The sequence below is a fragment of the Vulpes lagopus genome, chromosome 4 (assembly GCF_018345385.1).
Source record: "Vulpes lagopus strain Blue_001 chromosome 4, ASM1834538v1, whole genome shotgun sequence".
Classification (NCBI taxonomy): Eukaryota; Metazoa; Chordata; class Mammalia; order Carnivora; family Canidae; genus Vulpes; species Vulpes lagopus.
In genome coordinates, this window is record NC_054827.1 from 32,083,288 (window position 1) to 32,092,082 (window position 8,795).

An 8,795-nucleotide genomic window follows, 5' to 3' on the forward strand; every position below is an offset into this window, starting at 1 on the left:
GCGGAGCCGCAGGGTCGGTGCAGAAACCCCCTGGAGCCTCGCGCGCAGAACCTGGCCTTTCCGCAGCCACCCGCGTGGGCCTCTGCTCCTGAGCAGCTAGTGGCGCCGCACGCACTTTCACCGGGCTTTCCCGCCAGAAGAAAGGCTGTTGACCAGTCCATCCCTCCTACCTGTTCCTTTAGCTCCTTGTCCCTACGAGCGCCTCTGTGCGGCAGGTTTGCGTCCCGCGCAGAGAACAGCATGTGCTGGGAAGGGGACGCACTTGCGCAGCTCTTCATTCTCCGCAAGGCGCGGGAGGTTACGGTTGGTTCCCCTGGCTCCGGGCGCGCGCCGACCCTGGAGGCTCGTCTTGGCGCGAGCAGTCTCCCTCGGGGCCCTGTTCTGCACGCTCACTACTTCCTCAGGGTTAGACGCAAGAGCCCTTGGGAGCCAGAGTGAAGGAGTGAGGGGAGCCGCCTGGATGAGGAGAGGCAACACCCTTAGCAAAGGTCAAGGCACCCTGCACATGGAGCCCCACGCCCCTTACTAGCCGTGTGACGGTGTGGGGCAGGTTACTGATGCTCACTCACCAAGACATGAGACATTGGACATGCTTAGAACAGTACAGCTTGAGATGAGCATTCAACATCTGTTAGCTATGATAGTCACGGTCATTATTACAGTCTGGACTCATTGCAAGAACCAGATGCATTTGCAGACAATTTACTCAGCCTAAGTACCCATATTTCCAGTGTCCGAGGCAGAGTTGCAAAGGTAAACAGAACAAAAAGTGAAAATGTACTCCTTCCCATGCCAACTCCACCTGGAAATGCACCATTATCGAAATCCTGTCTAATCTTCCACCTGCAGACCATCACCTTCTACATTTCTCTGATTCCAAGACTTCTAATTCACTGGATCCCATGACTTTTTCACTTTTTATCACTCCTCTCATATCTTATTTTCAAGTGGACCATAATTGACATAATCTGCACATATTTGAAGTATACAATGTGATAAGCTTTGACATATTACACACCCATGAAATCACCACTGTGATCAAGATAATGCTCATATCTTCCACCTCCAAAAATTTTCTTGTGTCTGTTGGTAATCCCTCCCGCTCAGGCAACCACTGATCTTTTTGTTACTACAGCCTAGTTTGCATTTTCTAGAATATTATACAAAGGGAATCACACAGTATGTCCTTTTTCATCTAGCTTTTTTTACTCAGCATAATTATTTTGCAATTCATTTGTGTTTGTGTTATCAATATGGACATTCGATTTCATTGCAAGTCGTGTTCCATTGTATAGCTATACCACAATTTGTAAATCTATTCAAATCCATTCACCTGTTCATGGGCTTTTCAGTTGTTTCTAGTTATTGGCTATTACAAATAAAACTGTCTTGAACATTCATGTACAAGATTCTGTATGGATATATACTTCTTTTCCTCTTGGGTGAATACCTAATAGTGGAATAACTGAATCATATGGTAAGTAGTGTTTAACTCTTTAACACGCTGCCAAATGTTTTCCAGAGTGGTTGTGTCATCTCACATTCCCAGCAGCATTGTATGAGAGTTTCCATTTCTCCACATTCTCACCGATACTTAGTATGCTCAATCTTTTTATTTGTATTTCCTTATTGATTCCTTATTAACTATTGATGTTGAACATCTTTTCCTATGCTTTATTTGCCACTCATATATTTTTTTCCTGAAGTATCTGTTCAAATCTTCTCCCATTTAAAAAATTCTGGTGTTTTCTTATTACTCAGTTTATAGTTATTTAAATATTCTAGACACAAATCCTTTATCGGATACATGATTTGCAAACCTTTTTTCCCAGTCTGTGACTTGTTTTATCTTTTTTTTTTTTTAAGATTTCTTTCATTTATTTCTGACAGAAAGTGCACACATGTGCAAGCAGGGGAGGGGCAGAGGAGAAAGAGAGAAAATCCTGAAACAGACTCCTCCATGAGTGCAGAGCCTCACATGGGGCTCGAACCCAGGACCCTGAGATCAGGACCCAACCGGAAATCAAGAGTCAGCTGCTTAACCAACTAAGCCACCCAGGTGCCCCTTATCTTTGCATTCTTTTAACAATGACTTCAGGGATGCCTGGGTGGCTCAGTGGTTGAGCGTCTGCCTTTGACTCAAGGTGTGATCCTGGGGTCCCAGGATGGAGTCCCACATTGGGTTCCCTGCATGGAGCCTGTTTCTCCCTCTGCCTATGTCTCTGCCTCTCTCTGTCTCTCTGTGTCCCTCATGAATAAAGTCTTTTAAAAAAAAAAAAAACAATGACTTCAAATGGCAGAAATGTTTAATTTTTTTTTTTTTAAAAGAAATGTTTAATTTCAATAAATTCAAATTTGTCTGTTCTTTCTTTTATGGATCATGCTTTGATGTCATATCTAAGAAATCTTTGCCTAACCCAAAGTCACAAAGATTTTCTCCTGTTCTTTCTTCTACAAGTTTTATATTTTGGGGTTTTACATTTTACACTTAGGCTTATGATATATTTTGAGTTAAATTTTATATATGGTGAAAGGTATGGATTGAAATTCTTCTGTTTCTCTTTTTTTTTCCTTCTTCCTTTTTTTTTTTTTTTGCATGTGGATATCCAACATTTATAGTCCCTTTTGTCACATTCCTTTGCATCTCATCAAAAACAAATTGTCCAAGGGCCAGTTAGACTGGGTGGCTCAGTCAGTTAAGTATCTGACTTTTGATTTTGGCTCAGGTCGTGATCTCTGGACCATGGGATCCAGCCCTGCACTGGGATAGCATGGGATCTGCTTGGGATTCTCTCCCTCTCCCTTTCCCTTTGCCCCTCCCCCTGCTTGTGCTCTTCAAATACATTAATACATAAATAAAAAAATCTTTAAAGAAAAAAATCAGTTATCCATATACATATGTGTGCTTATTTCTAAAACTCTATTATGGTCTACCTTTACACCAATACCACACCATCTTGATTTCTATGGCTTCATAAGACTTGAACTCAAGTAGTGTTAGTTCTCTTTGCTGTTTCTCAACGTTGTTTTAGCTATTCTAGGTCCTTTGCATTTCCACACAATTTTTATTTACTTAGTTGTTTGCTTGTTTATTGGTTTTATTTTTAAATTAATGGGGTCAGTAAAAACACTGAAGTTCTGGATTGTGTTTGGAATATTAATATGTGGGACGCCTGGGTGGCTCAGTGATTGGGCGGCTGCCTTTGGCTCAGGTCGAGATCCCTGAATCCACGATTGAGTCCTGCATTGGGCTCCTACGAGGAGCCTGCTTCTCCCTCTGCCTATGTCTCTGCCTCTGTGTGTGTGTGTGTCTCTCTCTCATGAACAAGTAAATAAATCTCTCTTTAAAAAAAAGAAATATTAGTATGCACTCAATGTGTTTTCTGTTACTGAAAAGACTTGGAAATGATAAGCAATCCAGCAGCAATGAACACTTTAAGAGCCCAGACTGTGGAGTTATAAATACTTTTATCTGCTAAAAGTGATTACAGTGCCTTTGAGAAATGACTGATTCCAAGTCTGGGGCAGAAGATGTTCCTGGATGTTCCTGAAATTTTCCTGGAACATCTTGTCTTGCCAGAGAGTGGAGAAGCTATCAAAGAGTGCTAGGGTTGTATCAAAAGATCTCAGAAACTAATGTGAATTGGTTCCTTCAGATCAAAGATGTGACATTTTTAATATCAATAAGGATGAGGTTTGCAGTAGAATAAAACACATAATAAATTTATAACACTTTTAAAAAATATCTTACCAATCACCCTTAGATAATGCTAGTATAGCAACTCACTGATTTAAAAACTGGTAAATGAGGGGCACCTGGGTGGCTCAGCGGTTTAGCGTCTGCCTTTGGCCCAGGGCATGATCCTGGAGACCTAGGATCGAGTCCCACATAGGGCTCCCCTGCAAGAAGCCTGCTTCTCCCTCTGTCTGTGTCTCTGTCTTTCTCTTTGTCTCTCACGAATAAATAAGTAAAATCTTTTAAATAAATAAATAAATAAATAAATAAATAAATAAATAAATAAATAAAACTGGTAAATGGTAGGACAATCAAGTATTAATTCTGCCTTTCCTTTTTATTTTTTAAAAAGATTTTATTTATTTATTTGACACAGAGAATGAGAAAGCACAAGCAGGGGGAGCAGCAGAGGTAGAGGGAGAAGCAGGCTCCCCACTGAGCAGGGAGCCCAATGTGGGGCTCAATCTCAGGACCCCGAGATCATGATCTGAGCTGAAGGAAAACACTTAACCAACCAAGTCACTCAGGTGCCCCAATTCTGTCTTTCTTATGTAAAATGCAGATCACATTCATCAAACCATGGTGAGAGGAAATTCCTATTCATAAAAGTATTCTAGCTAAAAATGAATAAATAATGTTAGTCTTAGGACATCACTATTCTGCAATACTAATGGATGAATAGAGCTAGGCATAATCAATAACTGCTAACATCTCAGAAAAACAACTAGTATCATGTGCTTCCTGATGAAACACACCACCACCATCTATGATGTGATCTTACAGAGACAAGGAATAATAACAATAAACCTGAATCTGATCAAGCCTCTAATCTTAAATTCTTATTTTCAAGAAATACAGGGAGGTAGAGGAACAGTTAAATAATAGTATGGGGGTGGAATCAGCAAAACTCAGTCTGGAAACCCTACAGGACAAAAGACCCAACTCTTCAATTTTAAAAAATTTTGAGATAAAAAAAAAAACATGGAAAAGAAACTATACAGACCTAAAAGACAAAATAATTTTTCCACATATCTATATACTTGTGTAATAAATCACTCCAAAACATAGTGTCTTAGCAATAACTACATTTCATTTGCTTATAAATTGGGAATTAGGGAAGGAACTAGCAGGACAGTTTATCTCTGCTTCGCTCAGTCGTGGGATGGCTTGAAGGTCGGAGGCTGGAATCACCACATGTCTAGAGGTTGATACTGGCTGTCAGTGGGACCTCCGCTAGGGCCAGGGCCAGCATACCCACACACGACTCTCTGAGAGCCTGCTTGGATTGTCTACAGTTTGGTGGGTTTGATTCCGAAAGCAAGAGTCAAGAGAACTAGAGATCAAGAGAGAGAGAGAGATTGAGAGAGACAAAGGCTGACAGCGAGCTAGTAAAAGCTGAACAACCATCCATGACAGCCACAGACATCACAAAGCATCATTTCTGCTGAACTCTCTTTGTTAGAAATTCTCCCAAGGCAAGGAAAATTAAGCTCTGCTTTTCAATGGGATGAATGTCAAGGAATGCTCACCAAAAAAATAAAATCCACCAAAATAATCAACTACAATATATGATTAACTATAAAACACTATTTTGGGGCACCTGGGAGGCTTGATCAGTTGAGTGTCTTACTCTTGATTTCAGCTCAGGTCATGATCTCAGGGTGGTAGGATAGATCCCCACATGGGGCTCTGAGCTGAGCGTGGTGTCTGCTTAAGTTTCCTTCTCTCCCTCTGCCCTTCCCTCACCTCTCCCTCCCTTAAAAAAAAGCAACTATTTTTAAGAATACCAAATGTAGGACAATATGAAATAATTATTGATTTGGAGGTGTGTGATGTTAGTATTATGGGTATTTTATTTTACTTTATTTTACATATTTTTTTAATTGGAGTTCAATTTGACAACATATAGCATAACACCCAGTGCTCATCCCATCAAGTCCCCCCCTCAGTGCCCATTACCCAGTCACCCCCACCGCTCCACCCACCTCCCTTTTCACCACCCCTTGTTTGATTCTATTATGGGTATTTTAAAAAGGGGAACCCTTGTCTTCTAGGAGTACATAGTAAATTTAAAAATGAAAGTGGATTAATGGTTTGTTTCAAAATAATTTGGAAGTGCACATGGAGATATAGAAGAAACAAGATTGGCTGTGATTTGATCATTGACGCTGGATAATGGGTGCAAGGGGGTTCATTATATAGTTTTTCCTACTGTATTTGAAAATATAATAAAAAGTTTCAATTCATTACTACTTTAAACAAAGGGTAGTAATCAGGCATCTGAAACTAACTTAAGAGGTGATCAAGACAGAAATTAGTTTCAAGGAAGACTTAAACGCACGAAAGCACATGATAAGATGAGCACTGGGTGTTTTATGTTGGCAAATTGAATTTAAATAAAATATATATTAAAAAGGAAGGCTTAAACGTATATTGAGTAAGAAATTTTAAAATGGGGTCCTGAAGTTAACTAGGAACAAAATGTGAGAGGAAAATCATTCTCTCCCTCAAATCCTGCCAGAATCCTGGGCTGAGGGCCTTAGAAGCCCTGTATCTCATGTAAGCCACTAGTAGAAAAGGTCACAGGCAGTAGTTTTGCTCTGTTAGCTCAATGCTGTCGAAACTATATAACCTAAAAGTCACTAGTATCATTTTCTTAGGCTCAGAAGTTTGGGAGAACCTGGTTGAATAAATGTTATCTTTATGCTAACGCACCTTTGAAAATAGTTAAAACATGTCACCCATAGGCACTGAGGGTTCCTCTAGAGTTCTTCTGACATTTAGGCTAGACGCTCCTAGAAGCTAAGGACAAAAGGAGTCTTCAGAAGACCTAAGAGAAGAATTTGCATCTGTGGGGAAACACAGGGACTCAAGATAAATCCATCTACAGATAGGTAGACAAATGTGTGATCAAAGCCTTGATTTACATGCCTTAGTACACACCGGTTGTTTAAGATAGTACTCCAGAAGAGTTCATAAAAACCTCTAGACTTAGAAACTCTAGTGGCAATCCTCTTGGGTCCCCTCCCTTTTCAGGAACTTTGTACTATTGCTCATTCTTTATCCAGTCTATCTATTCCTTCTTCCAAACAGCATGACCAAGACCTGCAGCACTAAAAGCAAAAGAAATCTTGAAACAAATATATACATGTGAATGAATTACCACTTAAATATATTAAAAATCTTCTCTAGTCACTACCAAAAAAAAAAACAGGATCTGGCCCACCTGCTCCATTAATTAGCTTGTAATCCTCTTCACTTATGAGACCTGTAGGCAGAGGCCCCACCTCCTATCTAAAGAATTACAATCTACGGGAAAGGTACTATTTATTTTCCAGGCAGGAACCCAGTAGTCTTGGCAAACAGGCTTTGAGATCTAAAGCCCGATCCCACAAGGCTGATCACTTGCCTGTAAGTCCTGTAAGAACAGTCTTCACAGAACGCAAAGAAACTTGCATTACATTTGCCCAAATCCTTGTGCTATACCCAGTTCTGCATTTAAGTTAATGTGAGTGTCAGGAATCTCCAAGCCTCTGATTTATTAGAAGGATTTGCAAGACCCAGAAAAGCTGCTGTACCCGATGTTACAGTTTATTACAGTGAAAGGATGCAGACTAAAATAAGCAAAGAAAAAAAAATCACCTCGGATGGAGCCCAGGAGAAATCAAGCCAAGCTTCCAGGTGTCCTCTCCCATTGAACTTGCACAGACAGAGCTCAATTCAATACCAGTGGGTAAAAATATGTATAAAGTGTTGCCAATCAGAGATATCAAAACTTTGGTATTCAAAGTTTTTTTTTTTTTTTTTTTTTTTTTTTTTTTTTTTTTTATTTATGATAGGAACACAGTGAGAGAGAGAGGCAGAGACACAGGCAGAGGGAGAAGCAGGCTCCATGCACCGGGAGCCTGACGTGGGATTCGATCCCGGATCTCCAGGATCGCGCCCTGGGCCAAAGGCAGGCGCCAAACCGCTGCGCCACCCAGGGATCCCGGTATTCAAAGTTTTATTGATGGTTAGTCACATAGGTGTGCAGTGCCCATGTAACTGAGCTTAATCACTCAACCTCCAGCCCCCAGAGTTCAAACATGTCTCAAGATCTTGGGCATACAAAGCCACTTTGATTAAGCAGGATACTCCAAGCTCAGAGTTCATTTCTCAGGAGCCAGTCAAGGGCCAATCCCAAAGACCTTTGAGACAGAGTTTGAGCAAGCAAGTCTTGCTGAGTTAACCATTTATGGACACTCATCTAGCACATATTACATGCCATCTTTTCTTCTTAACTACATTTTTACCATGTAAGTTGTATCTCCCCAGCTAGGGTGGAGGTCACCATAAGAGAAGCGACTGTCATACCTTTTAGTATCTTGGGAGCTTGCAGAGTTCCATACATTAACAGACACCCAATAAATAATTATATTTTGGGATCCCTGGGTGGCTCAGCGGTTTAGCACCTGCCTTTGGCCCAGCGCATGATGCTGGAGTCCCAGGATCGAGTCCCACATCAGGCTCCCTGCATGGAGCCTGCTTCTCCCTCTGCCTGTGTCTCTGCCTCTCTCTCTCTCTCTCTCTATCATGAATAAATAAATAAAAATCTTTAAAAATTATATTTTATGATTATGCCAGTGACCATTGCTCTGGTTGCTCTCTGCCTGGCATATCCTTCTAGCTCCCTTCTACCTAGTATCACTACTCCTAGAAATCCATCAATTTCCAAACCAATTTGTAGTTCTTTGTGAGATCTTCCCCAACAGTTCTGGGCCACATTAAGGTTTTTCTTCTCTAAACTCTTGACATATTTGCTGTCCATATAATCTATGTGACTTTTTATTACATTCAACCATGAAATGTTACTTAACATTTCAACAGTCTACAGGACTAAGGCTCGTCTCCCAACTAGACTATAAGCTTCTGGAGAAAAAGGACTGGATTATACCTAATTTTTTTGCCTTCCCTTTGATGCCCAGATGCTATGATCTGAATGTTAGTGCCCCTTCAAAATTCATAAGTTGACACCTAATCTCCAATGAGATGGTTTGGATGTAGTTAGGTCATAGAGGCA